Genomic DNA, 22,229 nt, shown 5'->3' on the forward strand with positions numbered 1-22,229 from the left:
ACATTTCGACAGCGGCGCGCAAGCCCGTCCGGGCCATGCAGAGAGCTCGAGAGGGCTCTGCATGACGCGCGAACGGGGACGTGAGGGCGGGGTAGCTCTCTTGTAACGTTAAGAGAGCTAGCCGCGTGCTCGTTGGTCGAGCAGAACTGTATAAAAATTTCTGCTCTTACCACGCATCCAGTACGTCGCGTATGTTGATGCCCGTCCGGGTCATGCAGCGAGCTTGAGAGGGCTCTGCATGACGCGCGAACGGCGACGCGAGGGCGGGGTAGCTCTCTTGTAACGTAAAGAGAGCTAGCCGCGTGCTCGTTGGTCGAGCAGAACTGGGAACAGTGTTTGTATGAGGGCGCGTGCACTAGTAGTGGGCATGGGATCTACATGTGACACAGATGATGCCCGTCCGGGTCATTCAGAGAGCTCGAGAGGGCTCTGCATGACACGCGAAACGGGGGCGCGAGGGTGGGGAAACTCTCTTGTAACGAGAGCTAGCCGCGCGGCGCTGTGGTTATAGACTTCATTCGAGCCCGCAGGGTCGACATCGGAAGTTCCTCGCAGTGCTCGCATCCTCCATCGAGAGGGCGAGGCTGCGTGTTCCTGGCCCAGGCAGAGAGCGCAGATGGGCGGTCTCCAACGCTGAGCGGCTCTGCACGAGCCATAGGAAGTGTGAGACATCTTGAAAAAGACGTCTCGCTGCTCTTTTAGGAAGTGTAGAAAACAGAATACAGAGATAAAAGGATATTTCGCCGGATAGCGTAGCTCGCACGGATGGCTGAAGGTGGCGAAGACGGCCGGCTTCCTCAGTGCTGTCCTAAGCTGGCTGTTCGCTGTTCGACGGCGGCTTCTCTCAGATCCAGCGATGCGAAGAGCACGCTGAAGAGGCAAAAATCAGGGAAATCAGCCTACAGCCCCTTCTTTTATACGCTAAGCCACGCCCATTCTGGCGGGCTATGACGCTATGAAGGCGTGGGTGCCTTCTAGGGGTGGAACGGTACATGTATTCGTATCGAACCGAAACGGTACGGGCGTCACAGTTCGGTGCACGAATTTACACGGAGAATACACGGTATAAAAATAAATAAAACTCGCGTGCAAATTAATGAATGTAATGCGGAACTACTGTTAGATACGCGGGTTCTTTAGGGACACATAATCTGTACCATCGGCTTAGCTGTACCATCGGCTTATGTGGCATTTTTACTGATCTTTTTAACATGTCACTTTCCCAGCATAAGGTCCCAACACTGTGGAAGGAATCTGTAGTTGTACCTGTGGCCAAGAACAGATACCCAAAAGAGCTTAATGACCTTAGGCCTGTAGTAGCCCTAACATCAGTGATGAAGACCTTTGTGTCATGATCCCGGTGTTCTCTTCTGTCTCTGTCTCCCTCTTGTGTTCTTTTTGTTTCCTGTATCCATTCTCACACGCGCTCCCTTCATACACACACACCTCGCTTAGACACACCCACTTACTATCACGCTCATTCATTCTCCACCAGCTGATTGCCATCAGCCTTTCCATTACTCTTTCTCCATTTCCACCTGTTATCACTTTCTTCCTAATTAGCTTTCCTACTTCTAGTTCTCTTTTTCCCCTTTTCTCTGCCAGATTATTGACTATGTTAAACGTGTGTTACAGAGCTTACCTGTTCGCATCTTGTCTTGTCTTGTTGACGTATGTTTGCTACTTCTGCACTGCCTGTGCTGGAAATTACTGAAGTCTTTCTCTACCCAGCTTCTCTGTGTTTGAGGGCGACAGACGGACCACGAGCCCTGATTTGTGTTTCTGCTGCTGGATGCTGAGTATCGTTGCTGGACTACTCCTCAGTTTGGTTTGATTCCCAGAGACTTTCTGTTCATCTAATTACCTGCTTCAAGAGGCTTTCTGTTCGTCTGATTACCAGCTACAAGAGACTTTTCTGTTTGACCACTCTACGCAGCTTGCATTATTTTCATTAAAGGAACTGTTGTCTCGCAGATTGCATTTGGGTCCTTTTTTTCTGAACGTGTCCGTGACAGAATAATCTGGCCAAAGGATGGACCCAGCAACTGACCATTCCGTTCAGTCTGCGGTGGAATTTCAGGGAGCCATGCTGGGCCGCCAACAGGACGAGCTGACCACTACCCGTCGAGCAGTCGAATCCTTGGCGAGTCAACTGTCGGATCTCTCAGAGCAGATGCACTATCTACGCTCGGAACCTCCTCCGCGCCTCTCTGGAACCCAAGAACCCAGAATTAATAATACACCCTGCTACTCTGGCGACCCTTCAGAGTGCCGTTCGTTCCTAACTCAATGCGAGGTGGTTTTCACTTTACAGCCACTCACCTACTCGCTGGACCGCACTCGTATCGCCTACGTTGTTTCTCTTCTCACCGGGAGGGCGCGAGAGTGGGGAACGGCGGTCTGGAATGCCGACTCTGATTGCATCAGCTGTTACTCTACATTTAAGGAGGAGATGACTCGAGTGTTTGACCGGTCTTCACATGGCGTCGAGGCTTCTCGTTTGCTCTCATCTCTCCGTCAAGTTAAACGGTCAGTCCCGGACTTTTCAATTGAATTCCGCACGCTCGCTACAACATGTGGATGGAATGAGCCAGCGGTTGTTGCTCGATTTATTGAGAGTCTCAACACAGACATTAAGGACGAGATTCTGTCCCGGGAGGTGCCGACCCATCTTGACTCTCTTATTGACCAAGCTATCCGCATAGACAGACGCTTTGAGCTTCGGCGCCGAGCACGCGGCATGGAGAGGGCTCTACTCTCCTCACCTCCCGTTTCTTCTTATACCCCTCCTATTAATCCGGTTCCCGAGCCAATGCAGTTGGGGGGAATTCGGATCACTGCTGCTGAACATGAGCGACGCATCTTAAACCGACTTTGCCTTTACTGCAGATCTGCCGGTCACTTCGCTGCCACATGAAAGGTAAAAGCCAACGCTCGTCAGTAAGGAGAGGGCTTCTGGCGAGCGCTACTGCTTGTGTCCCTCCGCCAAGTTCACACACTTCTTTCCCTGCCACTCTCCAATGGTCCGGCTCTTCTGTAACCTGTCAGGCCCTTATCGACTCGGGAGCGGAGGCCAGTTTTTTAGACGAGACTTGGGCTCTTGAACAGGGCATTCCTTTAGTTAATTTGAATGACAGTACTCCTGTTTTTGCCCTTGATGGTAGCGAGCTTGAAAGAGTCAGCCGTACTACCATTCCAGTGAGTCTCACGCTTTCTGGCAATCACAAGGAGACCATTACCTTTTTTATTTTTCATTCGCCCTACACTCCCATTGTTTTGGGCCATCCCTGGCTCGTTGAACACAGTCCACATATTGATTGGGGCAAGGGGTCCATTCTCTCGTGGAGATTGTCTTGTCATGTTAAGTGTTTAGTGTCTGCTGTTCCCCCTGTCTCTTCTGTTTCTGTGTTTCAGGAGGATCCTGGCGATCTGTCGGGGGTTCCGGAGGAGTATCTCGATTTGCGGGCGGTTTTTAGTCGATCACGTGCCGCTTCTCGTCCTCCCCATCGCCTGTACGACTGTTGTATCGACCTCCAACCTGGCACGACTCCGCCGCGGGGCAGACTGTATTCATTGTCCACGCCCGAGCGCGAAGCCATGGAGAAGTATCTCTCAGAGTACCTCGCTGCAGGTACTATTGTTTCGTCTTCCTCTCCCGCGGGCGCAGGTTTCTTTTTTGTAAAGAAGAAGGACGGCTCTTTGCGCCCTTGTATAGATTATCGTGGGCTAAATGACATAACGGTCAAGAACCGCTACCCTCTTCCCCTTATGTCATCAGCTTTCGAGATCCTTCAGGGGGCAAAGATTTTCACAAAGCTGGATCTGCGGAACGCGTATCATTTGGTGCGTATACGAGAGGGAGATGAATGGAAGACCGCGTTTAACACCCCCCTCGGGCACTTTGAATATAAGGTTTTACCGTTCGGCCTCGTCAACGCCCCTTCAGTCTTTCAAGCCCTAGTAAATGATGTTTTGAGAGACATGTTGAATGTCTTTGTTTTTGTCTACCTAGACGACATAATAATTTTCTCCCCATCTCTCCAGGTTCACGTTCAACACGTACATTGTGTACTCCAACGTTTGTTGGAGAATCGTCTTTTCGTTAAGGCCGAGAAATGTACCTTTCATGCCAAGTCGGTCACGTTTTTAGGGTCCGTCATTTCTGCTGACGGAGTCAGCATGGACCTCGCTAAGGTTCAGGCTGTCACCGATTGGCCGGTTCCCGACTCACGAGTCGCTTTACAGCGCTTTTTGGGTTTTGCGAATTTTTATCGGAGGTTTATCCGCAACTTTAGTCAGGTCGCCGCTCCTCTCACCGCTCTCACGTCTGTCAAGTCCCGTTTTGAATGGTCGCACTCAGCCCAGTCCACTTTCGATCGTTTAAAGACCTTGTTTACGTCTGCTCCTATTCTAGTTACTCCCGATCCCTCCAAACAATTCATCGTGGAGGTCGACGCGTCAGAGGTGGGCGTTGGGGCCATTCTGTCGCAACGGTCATCTTCTGATGATAAGGTTCACCCGTGCGCTTTCTACTCTCACCGTCTTTCTCTTCCCGAGCGAAATTATGACGTCGGTAATCGAGAACTTCTGGCCATTCGTTTAGCCTTGGGGGAGTGGCGTCATTGGCTCGAGGGCTCTCCTGTCCCATTCGTTGTCTGGACCGATCATAAAAACCTCGAGTACATACGGTCCGCTAAACGACTTAACGCTCGCCAGGCTCGTTGGTCCCTGTTTTTTGTTAGCTTCGATTTTTCTATTTCGTATCGCCCTGGTTCCAAGAACCTTAAGCCCGACGCTCTCTCGCGTCAGTTCGATTCCCCCGTGGGAACTCCTGTGAGAAAGGAGATTCTTCCTCAAGGCTGCATCGTTGGTTCTTCCATCTGGGGAATCGAACGCTTGGTTAAACGGGCTTTATCTCGGGTCGTCACTCCTCGCCAATGTCCGCGAGACCTACTCTTTGTTCCTGTCCCCACTCGCTTGGCTGTCATGCAATGGGGTCACTCCTCCAAGTTGTTCGCCCATCCTGGAGTTAGGGGAAACATTGCTGTCATCCGTCAGAGATTCTGGTGGCCTACCCGCGAGCGCGATATCCGTCGATTTGTGGCCGCCTGTTCTATCTGTGCCCAGACTAAGTCTAGTAATTTGCCACCGGCTGGTCTGCTTAGACCCCTGTCTATTCCATCTCGCCCGTGGTCACATATCGCGCTCGACTTCATTACCGGACTACCGGAGTCCAAAGGCAACACTGTAATCCTCACTGTAGTTGATCGCTTTTCTAAAGCCGCTCACTTCATTCCTCTTCCCAAACTCCCATCCGCTAAGGAGACCGCTCAAGCTGTCGTTAGTCATGTTTTCAAGCTTCACGGACTTCCCTCGGATGTCGTGTCTGATCGCGGACCCCAGTTTGCGTCGTTATTTTGGAAGGAGTTTTGCCGTCAGATCGGTGCGTCACCCAGTCTATCTTCTGGTTTTCACCCACAGACCAACGGTCAGGCCGAACGAACTAATCAGATTGTTGGTCGTATTCTCCGCAGTCTCGCATTTCGTAATCCTTCCTCGTGGACTGATCAACTTCCATGGGCCGAATATGCCTATAATTCTTCTCCGTCCTCCGCCACCGGCTTATCTCCGTTTCACGGTTGTCTTGGGTACCAGCCACCTCTGTTTCCTTCACAGAAGGCGGAGACTAATGTTCCGTCTGTCGAGGCGTTTATTCGGCGTTGTAAAAGAACCTGGAGAGGGGTGAGGTCTGCTCTATGCCATACTCGTTCTCTCACTCGCCGTGCCGCTAATCGTCATCGTATTAAGAGTCCGAGATACATCTGCGGTCAAAAGGTTTGGCTCTCCTCTCGCAATCTTCCTTTACGGTTCGCGTCCCGCAAGTTGGCCCCTAAGTTTATTGGGCCATATTCTATCTCTAAGATTATCAGTCCTGTCGCGGTTAGACTTAGATTGCCTCCTAACCTCCGGCGCGTCCATCCAGTGTTTCATGTTTCGTGCGTCAAGCCCGTCGTCCGCCCCCCACCTCGCCAAGTTTCCCCTCCTGTTCAGGTGGAGGAAGGTCCTGTTTATCGCGTACGTAAGTTACTTGATGTCCGTCCGCGAGGTCGTGGTCACCAGTACCTTGTCGACTGGGAGGGATACGGGCCGGAGGAGAGAAGCTGGATTCCTTCACGGAACGTCTTGGACCGCTCGCTTATCGAGGACTTCTACCGCACTCGCCAGCCTCTACCCTCGGGAGCGCCAGGGGGCGCTCGTTGAGGAGGGGGTACTGTCATGATCCCGGTGTTCTCTTCTGTCTCTGTCTCCCTCTTGTGTTCTTTTTGTTTCCTGTATCCATTCTCACACGCGCTCCCTTCATACACACACACCTCGCTTAGACACACCCACTTACTATCACGCTCATTCATTCTCCACCAGCTGATTGCCATCAGCCTTTCCATTACTCTTTCTCCATTTCCACCTGTTATCACTTTCTTCCTAATTAGCTTTCCTACTTCTAGTTCTCTTTTTCCCCTTTTCTCTGCCAGATTAGTGACTATGTTAAACGTGTGTTACAGAGCTTACCTGTTCGCATCTTGTCTTGTCTTGTCCTGTTGACGTATGTTTGCTACTTCTGCACTGCCTGTGCTGGAAATTACTGAAGTCTTTCTCTACCCAGCTTCTCTGTGTTTGAGGGCGACAGACGGACCACGAGCCCTGATTTGTGTTTCTGCTGCTGGATGCTGAGTATCGTTGCTGGACTACTCCTCAGTTTGGTTTGATTCCCAGAGACTTTCTGTTAATCTAATTACCAGCTACAAGAGACTTTTCTGTTTGACCACTCTACGCAGCTTGCATTATTTTCATTAAAGGAACTGTTGTCTCGCAGATTGCATTTGGGTCCTTTTTTCCTGAACGTGTCCGTGACACTTTGAGCGATTAGTCAAGCAAATCCTGTAAAGGTTCATGGCATGCTTGACCCAATGCAATTTGCATATCAGGTTAATAGAGGAGTAGACGATGCTACTACTACCTTACCTAATCTTCTGTATAAGCATCTTGAGGGGAAAAAAACCCATGCAAGGCTTTTATTTGTTGATTTTTCATCAGCATTTAACACAATCCAAACACATCTTTTAGTAAGGAAACTTGTGTCCTCTTTTAACCTTGATCCAGGTATAGTAAAATGGGTACTGGATTTTTTAACATTTAGGCCCCAGTCAGTCAGCGTTAATGGCGTTCTATCTCAGAAGCGATTGTTATCTACAGGCTCACCCCAGGGGTGTGTCCTGTCCCCACTATTGTATCTCCTAAATGACTGTAGGAGTCACCACAATAACAGGTTTCTTCTGAAGTTTGCGGACGATACAGTACTAGTCAGTCTGCTCCAGCATGGGGAGGCTGATCATGGGCCTGTTTTGAACGACTTTGTTGATTGGTGTGACCACCACTTCTTAAAGTTAAATGTCCTTAAAACCAAAAACATTGTCATAGACTTCAGAAAAACTCTCCACTCTACCTCTTCAACAACAATCAAGGGCTCACTTATTGAGACAGTGCAGTGTTACAAATACCTAGGAACAGTCATTGACAAAAACTTGAGCTTTGACCTTAACACTTCCGCTGTCTACAAGAAGGGTCTTCAGAGGCTTAATTTTCTGCACAGACTGAATACCTTTAATGTGGACAAAACTTTGATGACTCCATTTCATAAATCTTTTATTGAATCAATTTTAACTTTTTGTTGCATATGTGGCAGAATGGATAGATATAACAGGCAGTTAGCAGACTACGCCATGATGGGACTTACACCCAAAGAATTAGCCATTTTGTTCTAACCAGGCACTCAAGTTCATTGATGGATCAGCCAGAGACAGTGGTCCAATACAAAAATAGAGTCTTTATTTTCACACTTACACTCAATCGACACACACACAATATTCACTATACTCTATTCGTAACGCACATACACCCCCAAGAGAGGAGGGAAATCGGGCAGAATCTTACCAGTGGGAGGCTAGTAGCTCGAGCAATGAGCATCCATAAAAAAACACCCTAATCATACGTGTCGAGGTTTACACACACACACACACAGCAAGGGAAATGACCACACTTGGTGAACATGCAGCCACAGCACACACCAAGGGACCCACCACCGCAAGGGGCACTGCTCCCACTGGCAGTTCTCAGCACCTGGACAAAAGGACAAAAATTGCAAAAAACAGATGTCTAATAGACCACCTGTTCTAAAGCCCAAAAATGGTACTAGGGTTAGCAATATTACAAAAACTCAGTTACACAAATTAAAATGAACAATCAAACATGAACAAAACAAAATAAACCATACACAATAACCAACAGAATGACAAAAATGCCACACTGAGGAAGCAACTTCCAAGGTCTCCCATCAATGTAAACAAATCAAGAAAACGAAAAAAAAATCAAAACAATCACAACAAATAGGTCCATCATTTTGGATATCGACAGCAGGAGAAATACAAAAGTTCAAAGAAATACACACTACAAACGACTTAACCGATGCAAGTTGCTCGTTAACTTGAACTAACCGCGGGACCTGTGATATTGGTCCCGTGGGAAAAGGCAGCCGGATACAACGAAGAAACCGTGAGCTGGTGTCACGTGAAAAACATACAAAGCAAAGCAGCAGATGTTCGGTGTAGATGTAGCCAACCAGCGGCCGCCCCCCGACTAAATAGCACTCCCTGAAATACACAGGATGTCTACTTACAAACATATCCCACGGTAATCATTCACTTATCATTCAGTGTAGCCACATACCTATGATTAGCAGCGTTAAGTGACAAGCCCCAAGCTCTGATTACCAATAGCAGGGCGCACACTCCGCTGGTGGAAGGGCTGCTACAGCACCGGGGATTCTACAACAAAACATTCCCCATAAGCCCAAGTTATGGAGTCAAACGAATGGAAAGAAAAACGAAGCTAGTCATACCTGCGGCGCTACGATAGAATGGACGACCAAGGCAGACCTCAGATCGCTAGGCCGGTAAACAATGCAAGTCGCGAGCCGGTGACGTCCCTCGTCAAAAGAACAGTCCCAGTTTATAAAGGGGCTTGGCCATTGCGATTGGCTCACAGCACAGCAAATTAAATACCACTTGGGGAGGCATGAGCCTAACAGCTGCATCCTGCTACACATAGCTTGGTATGGGAATCTTACGGTGCAAAGTAAAAATAAACTGTCTAACATTGTTAAGGTAGCCAGCAAAATTAGTTCCAATTAATTTAGTTAATTGGAACTAAACAACTTTCCTTGGCAGACATCTACAAAAGACAAGTTATATGTAAGGCTCAGACTATCTCATCATAGCTAGCCCTGACCACCCTCTGTTGGAGGAATTTGTTCTTCTCCCCTCTGGGAGAAAATACAGATTGCCCATAATAAAAACTAACAGATACAAATTTTCCTTTGCACCCACGCCAATTAATGCCCTAAATTTGTACTGAGCTTGAGCTGCTCCTCAAAACGATAGATTGTTAAGGCTACCATTTCAACTTTTGAGTACTTTTAGATTAACAAAAAAAGGTTGTATATAACGGCTGTTCTTATCTTTGTTTATGTCTCATGCATGTTTGTTTTTTAACCCTATTGCAAATCAAATTTCCCCGGGTGGGACAATAAAGACTGAACTGAACTGAACTGTCATAGGTTGCCAGCAGCTGTCCCAAAATGTCTCTGTGTCCCCAGAACGCTAGGTTGCACAATGTGCTCTAGCACCTGTCTCCAAAAAAGCACAGCATCACACATGTCCCTCTCCTGCGCATCAATGGTGCCATGAAGTTTCCACTGTTCATACAACTAGTAAAAGTTGTGAAACTGGAGGGGGGGGGGGGGGGGGGGGGGGGTAATCTTGAGGGACGAAGATCTATGTGTGTCTCCCTGATACTTGTATGTTATTCTTAGTGGTTGGTTTAATTTGGGTTTTGTATTGTTTGCTCTTTTTTTTGTGTTTGATCCCCCTGGTTGTGATTTTGTTTATTTTGTTGTCAAAAGAACAGGGAATGACTCACCATCAACCCCTATTGTGCTGATTCCGGTCCATTAGTATCAGCAGGTTGCTGGTGTTGCAATCGAAGAAGGACGGCCTCTTTTGGCCATGTGTGACCCATCCACTTCGTAGACCTAGTTCATGTGTAAAGTGTATGTGTCTTTTGTTCATTACTGTTGTATTAACTGTTCTTGTCTTTTCCCTTCAGAATCTGGGGGATACGTGGTTCCTGAAGTCTTCTGGGTGTGGTGGTGGTTTGACTGACAGCGTGCAGTGTTCACAGTGTGTGGAGTGTGGTGAGAGCACGAGTGATTGCTGTGTCCATCCGATGAGCAAGACAGTAGTGATGTGTCGTTCATGAACGATTCGTTCATTTTGAACGAATCTTTAATATGACTCGGGACTACCGAGTTGTCTTAGAGAGTGATTCGTTCATTTTGTGTTGATCGCGCATGCGCATTGCGCAACATATGGTTTCTGAATCTGTACTGGAAATGATTAGTTCATCTCTCTCGAGTTCGGGTTCGGGACGGGTCCGAGTCTTTCGTTCTTCCTGTCAGTCCCATAGAGGCTATGCTGTCAGTACCGGAAAGAGTAATGATTAGTTCATCTTTCGAGTCTCGAGTTCGGGTTCGGCCGGGTCCGAGTCTTTCGTTCTTCCTGTCAGTCCCATAGAGGCTATGCTGTCAGTACCGGAAAGAGTAATGATTAGTTCATCTTCTGAGTCTTCGGGTTTGAGTCCTTCGTTCTTTTCTCACGTGACTTGTCACCGTATTGAATAGCCTACTAATTCACAACCTTTTTACAAACAAGCACGTAGTTAATGTATAATATAATAGTAGTTAATTAATGTATAATATATAATAAAACACACCACAGATGCACAAGAAACATTTAAAGAAACGGACAGGGACAATAATAAGATGGAACTTTTATTTTTCAGATAATGTTTATTTCACATATTTTGTATTTTAATTCCTAAATATAAAACAATATACATTCAGACGCAGTCAATAATACGAATCTAATATTGTATTTGATGCGAGATACCAGCGGTCACGTGACAAAAGAACGAAGGACTCAAACCCGAAGACTCGAAGAAAATGAACTAATCATTACTATTACTTTTTCCGGTACTGACAGCATAGCCTCTATGGGACTGACAGGAAGAACGAAAGACTCGGACCCGGCCGAACCCGAACTCGAGACTCGAAAGATGAACTAATCATTACTCTTTCCGGTACTGACAGCATAGCCTCTATGGGACTGACAGGAAGAACGAAAGACTCGGACCCGGCCGAACCCGAACTCGAGACTCGAAAGATGAACTAATCATTACTCTTTCCGGTACTGACAGCATAGCCTCTATGGGACTGACAGGAAGAACGAAAGACTCGGACCCGGCCGAACCCGAACTCGAGACTCGAAAGATGAACTAATCATTACTCTTTCCGGCCCTGCTGTATCACACACGGCACGGCCCAGCAGACAGATCAGAGTCAGACACTGACGAGTCGACAACTAACGTCTCGAGACACAAGAGGAGGAGAACAAACCTGATAAATATGAAGTTGCAAAGGAAAGAACGTCTCGGATGAGGAGGTGAGGTGAACTAACAGAATCAGACTGCAATAGCCTGAACTTAAAACCCAACAACTAATCAATTCATAAAAATTTCGGTTTCTTATAATTTGGCTTTGGCTGCATTACCCTATAATTTATTTTTATTCTTTTTACAAATGTAATCAACATTTTCGTAAGTTCTAGATAGGGGTGGTTAAAAAAATCGATTATTGATTAATCGCGATTATGTTATGGACGATTATGAATCGATTATTAAATTTTCAAAAATCGATTTTTTATTATTATATAAAAAAAAAAATTTGCGTTATTATTATTGCCGCATCGCTGGATCTAGAGAGAAGCCGCCGCCGCCGTCGAGGAAGCGACAAGACAGCGCCTGAAGAAGCCGGCCGTCTTCGCCACCTTCAGCCATCCGTGCGAGCTACGCTATCCGGCGACGGATCCTTTCTTGCAAAACTTACTGTCTAAAAGAGCAGCGAGCGTCTTTTTCAAGATGCCTTGCACTTCCTGCGGCGCGTGCAGAGCCCCGCACAGCGACGGAGACCGCCATGTGATCTGCGCTCTCTGCCTGGGTTTGTGAGCTCAGCGACGCACTTCTGATGTCGACCCTGCGGGCTGCACTGCCGTCGTTTTCTGATGCAAATGCTCGCCGGAATGACTCCCTCGAGCGTCTATCTCTCCTTCTCCGCCCCCTCTCCCGGACTCGCAGCCGCCGGCTCCCGCCCGCGCTGCCGCCGCCTCAAGCCTTGTTTATACTCGACGCGTCCGCACGAGCGCGAGTCTCCGCTGAAGCCTTGTTTATACTCGACGCGTCCGCACGAGCGCGAGTCTCCGCTGACTGCGCGCGGACCTCTCCATATGGACGAGGCGTTTATACTTGACGCGCTCGCCGTTGTGCTATTCTGTGAAACGACAGGGGGCGACTCGGAGTAATTCTCCTCTAAACCACCAGGAATCAGCAGTGAAGAAGTAGTTTGCCATTTATTAGTAGTTTATTAATTTCTGATTCATATAAAAAGAGTAATAAATGCAGTAGGTTTATTGTACTTTCACTGCATGTAAACTAGTAAACAACTGAAGCCTTATTGAAGAGTGTTTAAACCTTAATTTCATCAGCAGGGCTTACTTCTGCTATTGTAGGCTTATTTTGTAAATATAAGCAGTTACTTTAGAGTGCAAACTGGGTGCTTAATGTAAATGTGTTCCTATTCAAAAAATGAGAGGCTTTTATGGTCGCCCATCAATGCAAATGTCTCTGTGTATAGAAGGATCATAAACATGCTGATACAGTCACAATTGCTCTGTCATATGTCTCTGCAGAGTACTCATCATTTTCAGATAGATCACAGACTGGGAGCATTAAGAACTTATCTTTGTGATCTAACATTTTTTGTCGAGAACATCCCAGCAAAACAAGACCTTCTAGCTTTTGTGCCTTAGCAACAAGAGGATAAACACCTAGCCAGTCATTGACAAGTTTGCCCACCCTATTTGAGACATCAGCACTAGTCGTTGTTCGTTTAAGTAGTTGGGGAATTGACTGAAGTATGTTGAATTGGCGTGCAATTTGAGATGGGATATAATTTGTTCCATGACACAACCTCTTCAGTTTCTGGTTGTGACCCTCAAATGAAAATGCAGATGTACACCAAAGAGGTCCATACATCTTGACAGAGAAAGGCAAATGTGTAAGCTGATGGACATTGAAGGACATTTGGCACAAGCCATATGTCGTTGGTATCTCCTGCACAAACTTTGTGATCTTGGATGTTGCTGCTGCCAAGTCATTTTCTGTGACAGTGTCTTTCAGAAAGCAAAAAATGGCAGTGACCAGAAGGAGCCAATGTTTCAAAAATTTTGTTGGAAGAATCTTGTATAGAACAGGACCACTGTAGAATAATAGCCAGCTTCTGCATTCTGCAGCCTTCCACCTTTGCGCAACTTTCACAGTCCGTGGTATTCTTGGTATATCAGATGGAGGTTTGATGCTAAGCAGACTTTGATCAACAAGCTTATGTGATGTCCCAATGTACCAAGGGCTGTCATGGTACTTGCTATTGAACCACAAGTCCAAGAATTGCTTTGTCACTCCCAAGAGAACACAGTGCATGTAGTCAATTGGAAAGCTGTTCACAATGTCAAAACCAGTGGAGGGATTCAGGAGGACTAATGGTGATACTGTCTTCACCCCAAACACATGGTCAACATCATTCTCAATGGCCCTCTGCCCACATTCAATGACATGGTCATGGGTTCTTTTCTGTGCCTCAGTGGGTGGATATACTCTGGCATATCCTCTTCCTTTTGGCACTGTTTTCCCTTCATTTAAGCCAGCGGTTTTCAATAGGTGAGGCGCGCCTCCCCTGGGGGGCGCCAAAGAGCCACAGGGGAGGCGCGACACGAGAAGAAAAAATAACTCTGTATGCAGCTCTATTAATGTTGCAGGGCTTAAAGTATCCCGGCAACGCATGCAATAAGTTTTTGTATATGATAACGCTCTTATTCACGCAAATGCTTTTAAACCATTCATTCGCGACAAGACAAAAGAGAACGCGCTGTCAGTGAATGTCCTCCTGTCCTGACACACGCACACATACGCACGCACGCATGACGCACAGAAAGACGCGCGCCAGTATCGAGTTCTCTTTCGCGCCTGAACGAACAATAACCCACACATTTATGCCAAAATGTCAGTTTTGTCGAGTATCCTCACAAGAACAGTCTTAAATGAGTTAAATAAAATCTTAAATAGAAGTAAAGAGTAGAGAATGAGATGATGCCAATGCTGGAGTGTGTGTGCGCGCGCGCGCGCGAGAGAGAGAGAGTAGGCACGGGCATGAGAGAGTGAGACACGCGGGCGCGATCGAACAGTGGAGACATAAAAACATACTCCGTCATTTTGTTAATACAGGACATCATTCAGTCTGCAAAGTGTTTACTTATATTTGTGTAGTCCTATACTCGCAATAAAACACAACATCGTGCTTTTCTTCACTCTGTATTTCTTGTCAAACTGTAACCTATAACTGTCACACACACATACACACCGTTTTAAAAGCAAAACATATTTATCCAACCCCTTTTTAAAACAGTCTGTGTGTTCCATCTTTTGGACATTCATCATATCGCATTGGTTTTCATTTCTTGTCCTCAAAACAGAGCACTAATCTGTTTATTTTTAAGTTACACATTAATTAAAAAAGAAAAAATCCATTATTTATAATTCTGATGAGAATAAAGTTACGGTTAATTAAAATGAAGGAAAACAAATATATTGATCTGAAATATTGCAAATTTTAAATTCATTCAGGTACAATTACCAAACATATCTCAAGGTCTTTTTATCTTTTTATTAATTTAATAAACTAATTATATAAAACTATTATCAGTGCACTATAAATAAACTGGTTCTATGCCTTTATTAATAAAACTTATTTAAAAAATACAAGGCTTAAGACATTTATAAAAATGCCTTCTATATTTCTGTTTTGCTTTTCACTCCATTGTACTGAAATCGTACCGAACCGTGGTGTCTGAACCGAACCGTGACTTCTGTGTACCGTTCCACCCCTAGTATTGTCTTCATACTATGAATTATGTTAAGCTATGGTAAAAGTGGTACCGCCAGACCTGGAGATCGGCTGAATCCTATAAACGGTAAAAAAAAACAATTGTTTTACTCGAGGGGAGGTGGAAAAGGAGCTTAATTTCCCAAATGGTGCAATATCCCTGTAACGTTAGCTTGGCTTATCGTTACCCGGGTGCTCTGCCCTGACTTCTTATGATACAGTGCATGTCTAAGATACAAACTTCCGGGTTGCAACACAAAGATTTTTGATAAGTATGCTGATTTTTGTTAAGTCACGCTCAGAAATGTGTCATTTGCATATTAAAATCACAAAAAATCGAGCAGGGGGCACGTACGACCACAACCCCCCACCACCCCCGTCCCGCCGCACCGCGCCACTGTCACCTTTTTTACTCTGAGGAGTTTGCAGGTCTGATTGTGAATTTAGACTTATGTTTACATTTTAATTATTTGAGTTTTCATGGTTGTGTTGACATTTCTGTCTTGGGATTATAATCAGAGGAAGGTTAAGTTTAAAATAAAAATGTTTAAATGTAATATATTTTTTCTCCTGGTCCTTATTTTAAATGGGTCATAAAAAAATCAATAATTATCGATATCGACCGATATGAAACACTGATATCGTGATACAGTTTTCAGCCATATCGCCCAGCCCTAGGCGACAGAAGCAACTTATTGTGTCACGTATGGCAGGCAAACCCCATAACATCGGCGAAACACTGCTACTCATTGCATTACACATGTTAAGCATGTTTTGTTGACTTGTGGTTAGGCCAGTGATTTTAAAAGTAGCCTCAATTAGGCCTGCATAAAGTTGGAAATTATTTGCTGTTGCAAAGAATAGTTTATGAATGCACTTTTAAAAAAGTTGTGGAAATAAAATGTCTTCAATTAGGCTACAATATTAAAAAATATTTACATTTTATCCGTTTTTATTGGAACTCATCGTTGCCTGGAACACACAAAAGATGGCATTTACTGCAGAGGTGTGTGGGTTAGGGCAGGGGGGCGGGATTTTGGGGAAGGGGGGGCTCGGCTGTCCTAACCTACTGTTAGGGGAGGCTCACATTCACCCAATTTGAAAACCCCTGATTTAAGCAATGTCCACATCCATATGCACCATTGAATTGATGTATACCTTGAAGCATACATCGGGCTACTGCGTCACATGAGCATACGATAGGGAAAACTTTAGACACCACAGTTTTTTTTGTATGTGGGTGCTTCCATTCCAGACCTTGTGAATTGATTTTTAGAATGTCATCCACAAATTGCTTAAGGTAGGTGGACATGTCAGGTTTACCACGCCCAAACCAGACACCTGCGAGTATCATGTTTTTGAAATGAACATTTGGTTGGAGTTCATTTATCACACATCTGATGGGCCACAATGAGAAAGGTGAAGATTTAAACATTGGAATGCCATCACAGTTCCATAGTAGTGATATGTCATTAGCTGTGAAATTGGGGAGTGTTTGATACATTTCACCCTTTCTTACATCATTTGTTCCATATACTTCTGATTGAAATGCACAATCATCTTTTTGTAGGATGTCTCTTAGCTGGTCCTCGATAGAGAGACTTATATAAAAATTGCCTTCTGCAATATTCTTTTTTGGGTCATTTATCTCATTACACTCTGGACAATGCATGTTGTTCTTTGAAAGATATGTTTGGCAAATGTTGCAGAAAAGGTGAACATTTAGAGACTCAGATGGATCATGGAATATTTTTCGGAAGAGGTGGAGAGACTCTGGCAATATGTTGCTACTCGGTAGAAAGACATTTAAGAGCTTTAATAGGTCTTCCACAGCACTTGCTGTTAAACTGTGCCTCAGAGAGAAGGACAAAATTAGAACTATTGCCTGTGCAATTGTTATCTCTGATCCTGTGTAAAGAGGGGCCCCAGATTTTTCAAATTGTGAATTTGAATCAGAATTTGTGACAGCAGTGTCATCCATAGTAGAGTCAAAATCTCCCTGAGTGTCACTCCACTCATCTTCACCATGGTCCATTTCATCAACAGAATCATAAAATTCGTCCTCGTCTTCCTCACTGTCTGCAGGGGATTCATTCTGATGGGTATCATCCCAATTGTAATGAGGAGTGTTGTTTGCCCGCCATCGACTTGTCTTTGGAAGGGGGCAACTCGATTCTGGATCCAAAAATCTAGTAATATGATCAAAGACTATTTTAACATGTGACAGTGCTTTCAAGTAATAAAATGTTAACATAATTTTATTTAACCCTCTGGTACTTTTTAGTCATTTTCGTGTTTTGAAGTTGTTCCATTTTTTACTTAATCAAAATGGTACAAAGCTTTGTGATTTTGTAGCACTTGCTGCAGTAAAATACACAAATAATTATATAAATAACAGTGAACATTGTATTAGATGTACAATGTTTACAAAAAATAATTTGCATTTTTAATATTTAAAATGTACCAATTAATTATTTCAAATGTATTGAATTATCTATACTCAGATTCAAGTTGTAAAAATAGGGTACCTTTTGTAAGGGCCTCGTTGTTTTGCATTCATTTCAATGTAGGGATATCTTCTTGTTTAGAGGAATCATTTGTGGTCACTGTTGTGGAAATATTAAATATGTATAACGTACTGCATATGTAAATAATAATAATAATAATAATAATAATACAAAATCTTGGCGTTAGAAAGTCAACATAATAAAAACTGAACGGAAAATAATTTGTATATTCATACAAAGAACACCGCCCACAACTCACATCGTAGGCATGAACATTCAATTGCGCATGCGCATCCTTGCTCACTGCAGCGCAACGGTCAGAGGAGACGATCATACAACTTTCTTGAAGACGACGAACTGTGACAAACAATTGTAAGTAACATATTTAAACGTTTCTTTATATTAACATTTGACACAATCTAGAAATATTTATGTGTAAACCTGCGTAAAATGTTTTTTTTTTTCGTAACATTTTAAGACTGGTCAGTAACGTTAGTCATCTGGCTGCTTTTTGATAACAGTTATATAATTAACGTTAGATCATGTTTAACGGTCTTACCGTTACATTTATCAACTACTTACACCATAAGTAGAAACCTTTAAGTAGAAATACACCATTATTAGAAACTTAAGTCATTTCTTAAACGTTATTTTTGTAGTTAACATCACAATGGACTTCATCATCAGTGGCTGTCGGTTATGTCTCGGACATTAACGTTACGTTTCTGTTGCTGGTTGCTTAGTAACAGTTTTAAACATCATTTTAGAGGGAAATTACCCTTATCTGTTCTAAATCCACTGTAAACCTTGCAATATACACGAGAAACAACTTGTGTTCTTTGATCTTGAGCATATCTCTCCTAAAAGAAAGCAAGCATCAGGTTGTCAATGTACGAGACTCATACAGGCACGCAACTACAGTAACACGGCTAGATCCACCGGCTGGTGCGAAGCTATGTCTGAATTGAGGTCCAGATCGAACAAAACCTTAACAAGAGATTAATACACCTATAAAACATTGAATGTCTTTTACATTAAACATCAAAGCATATAATATTTGTATAAACACTCTTTGTTTTGCCCACACATCAAAAGCATTATAATTGACAGAATATTGTCTATTTTTTTTTATCCTATTAAGAAAATGAGGTTTATGTTAATCCAATGGATTGAAGATCCCCCAACATGGGATGTGCTTCCAACTGAAAAAATTATTAATGGACAGTGTGAAATTGGTGGTGTATGTGATGTACAGTACAAAGAAGAATCCAGCCCTGCAAAAATTCTAAACGTTGGTAAGTATGTTTTTGTAATATGTCTGTGCATTACTGTGATACAATTGATGCATGTTGTGATAATAATTAATTATCATTTCAGGAACTAGATCTGCCATGCTTAAGCAGCTTCATTCTATTGAGAAAAATCAGTCCATCAAAAGATCCAGACCTGAAGGGAATGAAGAATTAGGGAGAGGGCAGCGCCAGAAGTATAGCAGAATACTTTCTGAATCAGAAAGCAGTGAAGAATATGAGGTAAATTAGGATGATGCAGTTTGTGGTAACCCTAACCCCATTTTGTCTAATATCTAACACGATATTAACTCCTTGTTTATTAAATATCAAAATCGAGTGCTGGCAGTAGATCCATTTCATATTTAGCACTAAAACTCTGGAACAGTCTTCCTAATATTTTCCAGGAAGCAGACACACGCTGTCAGTTCAAAGCTAGACTAAAAACACATCTCTTTGACCTAGCATACACATAACACACTATAGACTTCTATAATTCAATGTTAGGCTGCATAGATTAGGTCAGCCGGAACCGGGAACACTTCCCTTAAATCCTGATGTACTCGTTACATCATAAGAAAAATGGCGTCCGAATGACAAGCACATGACAATATATAATGTCGAAACCTGATAAGCTATTGTTGCTTAGACCCATATGATTGCCACTTTCAGCTAATTTGAAGGTTATATTTGTAATTGTACAATTCTCTTTTATTTACAGTCGGTCAGTAAACAAGTTTCTGAAAAGAGCGTCAAAAGGATAAGAGCCGCCAGATCCTTTCTGCAGCAGTATAATCTTGAAAAAGTAAGATTATTTCAACGAAGTTACATATATCAGGGCTCTAGTCTAGACTCATTCTTCCCACTGCTTTATTTTTCCAGCAACAGTAGATGTATTTAACAGTAGCATACAAGAAAGAAATTAAATGAACAAATATAAAAAATAAAACACTACATAGTAGACTTCACTGTAAATTATACATTGATTCTTATTAAATCTACTATTAAAGTTCTCACAAGACTCTTATTTTCACAGCACCCGTTCACTGCAGATGATCCATTGGTGAGTAAATGATGTAATGCTAAATTTCTCCAAATCTGTTACAAATTATGAAACAAACTCATCTACATCTTGGATGGTTTGATGTTGAATACATTTTCAGCAAGTTTTAATTACATACAAACTGCACTAACAAATGTTTTACAATTCTAGGAATCAAGCAGGGAGGGAACGACATCAGCAAGGACAAGGAATGACAGTGGAGTCAATCAGCAAATTTTGGCTGAATTAAAAGAGATTAAGAGTGTTCTTGTGGAAACTCTAACACTTTTAAAAAATGGTAACCCTATGAAAAGTTTTTAATTTTTTTAAGTGATTGCTTCAAAAGATATTAAAACCTATTTTGTTCTAGGATGCACTCCATTAATGACTGCACCAGCACACAATCTCCCTGGATGCACTTCGGATTTGCCAGCCCCAGAGTCTTCCCCTGTGGTACCTGCCCCTTCCTCTCTACTGCCTCTTCATGTAAAGGAGACTAGGAGTAATAATGACTGCAAAAAGGTATTGTTTTTAAGTAACATTCAAAATGCTTTCTTACTAGGGCTGCATGATTTGGTCAAAAATGTATATTATGATTCAGTGTTTCCCACAGGAGTTTATATATTAAAAGTCAGAATTGTTAGATTATGTTCGGTTCATATTTTCAGCCTTTTTTCTCTTTCATACAAAAACCAAAAATGCCATTTTACATGAGAGATGATACAGATTATGGTATGCAAGATGGACAGAATTGTCAGATTTTTAAGGAACAAAAGTAAACAACATAATGCTGACAACTACATCCAATGTTTGTTATTATTTATTTTTTTTTGTTCTAGAGATAAATGCAAATTAGTGCATACTTAAACATAACATTTCAGAAAACTTGTATTACAAAAATGTTTGCAAGTAATGTAATCAATCATTTGGAGAAGTATGTCAATAGAGGGTATGCGTGTGACGTCACCGTCGGCTGGATTGATAGAGCCCTATGCAATCCGTTTTATTTTTTCCCAAATTCCGTTTTATTTTTTCCCAAATTCCGTTTTTTTTCTTTTTTTTTCGTTATTTTAGTTGTAAAAAGTGTGCTTTTAAAGTTAATGATTAAAAAATGTACACAAATAAAATAGGAATGACCTTAAATTTATTGAGGTAACAGACATTTACTCAGTACTTTTCAGCACAAATACTGCATGATGCAACATAACACTGCACTCTTCAAGTAACAACAAAATATGGTTATGAGCTTTAAACTGTCCAGTAAAATAAATTATATTAGTTTATATAAGTGTAAATAAAAGTCACACTGTCTCTCTCTCGCCCACTGTTGCGTGCTCTCGGACACACTCGGTCTCTCTCGCGGAGTATCGCTCGCGGTGTTCGCTTCGCTTTTGTCCAGTCCGGCGCCTCATAGACAGACGCGGTGTGTGTGTGTGTGTGAGAGAGAGAGAGAGAGAGAGAGAGAGAGAGAGAGAGAGAGAGAGAGAGAGAGAGAGAGAGAGAGAGAGAGAGAGAGAGACGCGTGAGTAGGGGTGTCACGATTCTCCAAATCCTCGTTTTGATTACATTTTTGATTCTAAGGTCACGGTTCGATTCGATTCTCGATTTTTACATTTATTTTTTTTAATGATGAATCGTGCATTTGGGATATTATGTCACTCAACACTCAGATAACGACACATTTCATCCTCTGTTGCAACGAAAGTGGCTAACTTATTTTAACCTTATCTACAAGCAAGGACAAAAATAAAGCAATTGAATTTGAATTAATATCGATTCTGGAATAAAAAAATCGATTTTAGAATCGATAAAAAAACTGCGATAGCTAGGTGTATCGATTTTTTTCTCTCAGCCCTAATCCCTAGTATGTAATAGTGAAGAAGAACATAGGCACAGGCTTCCCTTGAGGAGTTCTATTGTCAACATAGATGCCCAATACCATTACTCAATAATCATTATGGTTTGTAAACTTATGTTCTGTTTGTTTCTTTCCTTACAGGCTACATCAAAAATAAATTTAATATTGAAGCAAGTATAATTAAGAAGGCCATCTCCCAGAAATGCGCAGATGAATGCAAGATGTCAAAAAGGCGCCACAATGATTGTGTGTGAGTTTGTTTGAATCAAACTGATTTGTTCAGGATGTTTAATGTTGTATTTCACAGTTGGTGTGAGTGTGTGTGCGCGTGTGAGTTCGTGGGAATCAGACAGATTTGCTCAGGATATGT

Source organism: Rhinichthys klamathensis, unplaced genomic scaffold (assembly GCF_029890125.1).
Source record: "Rhinichthys klamathensis goyatoka isolate OS25496 unplaced genomic scaffold, OSU_Roscu_1.1 h1tg000811l_1, whole genome shotgun sequence".
NCBI lineage: Eukaryota > Metazoa > Chordata > Actinopteri > Cypriniformes > Leuciscidae > Rhinichthys > Rhinichthys klamathensis.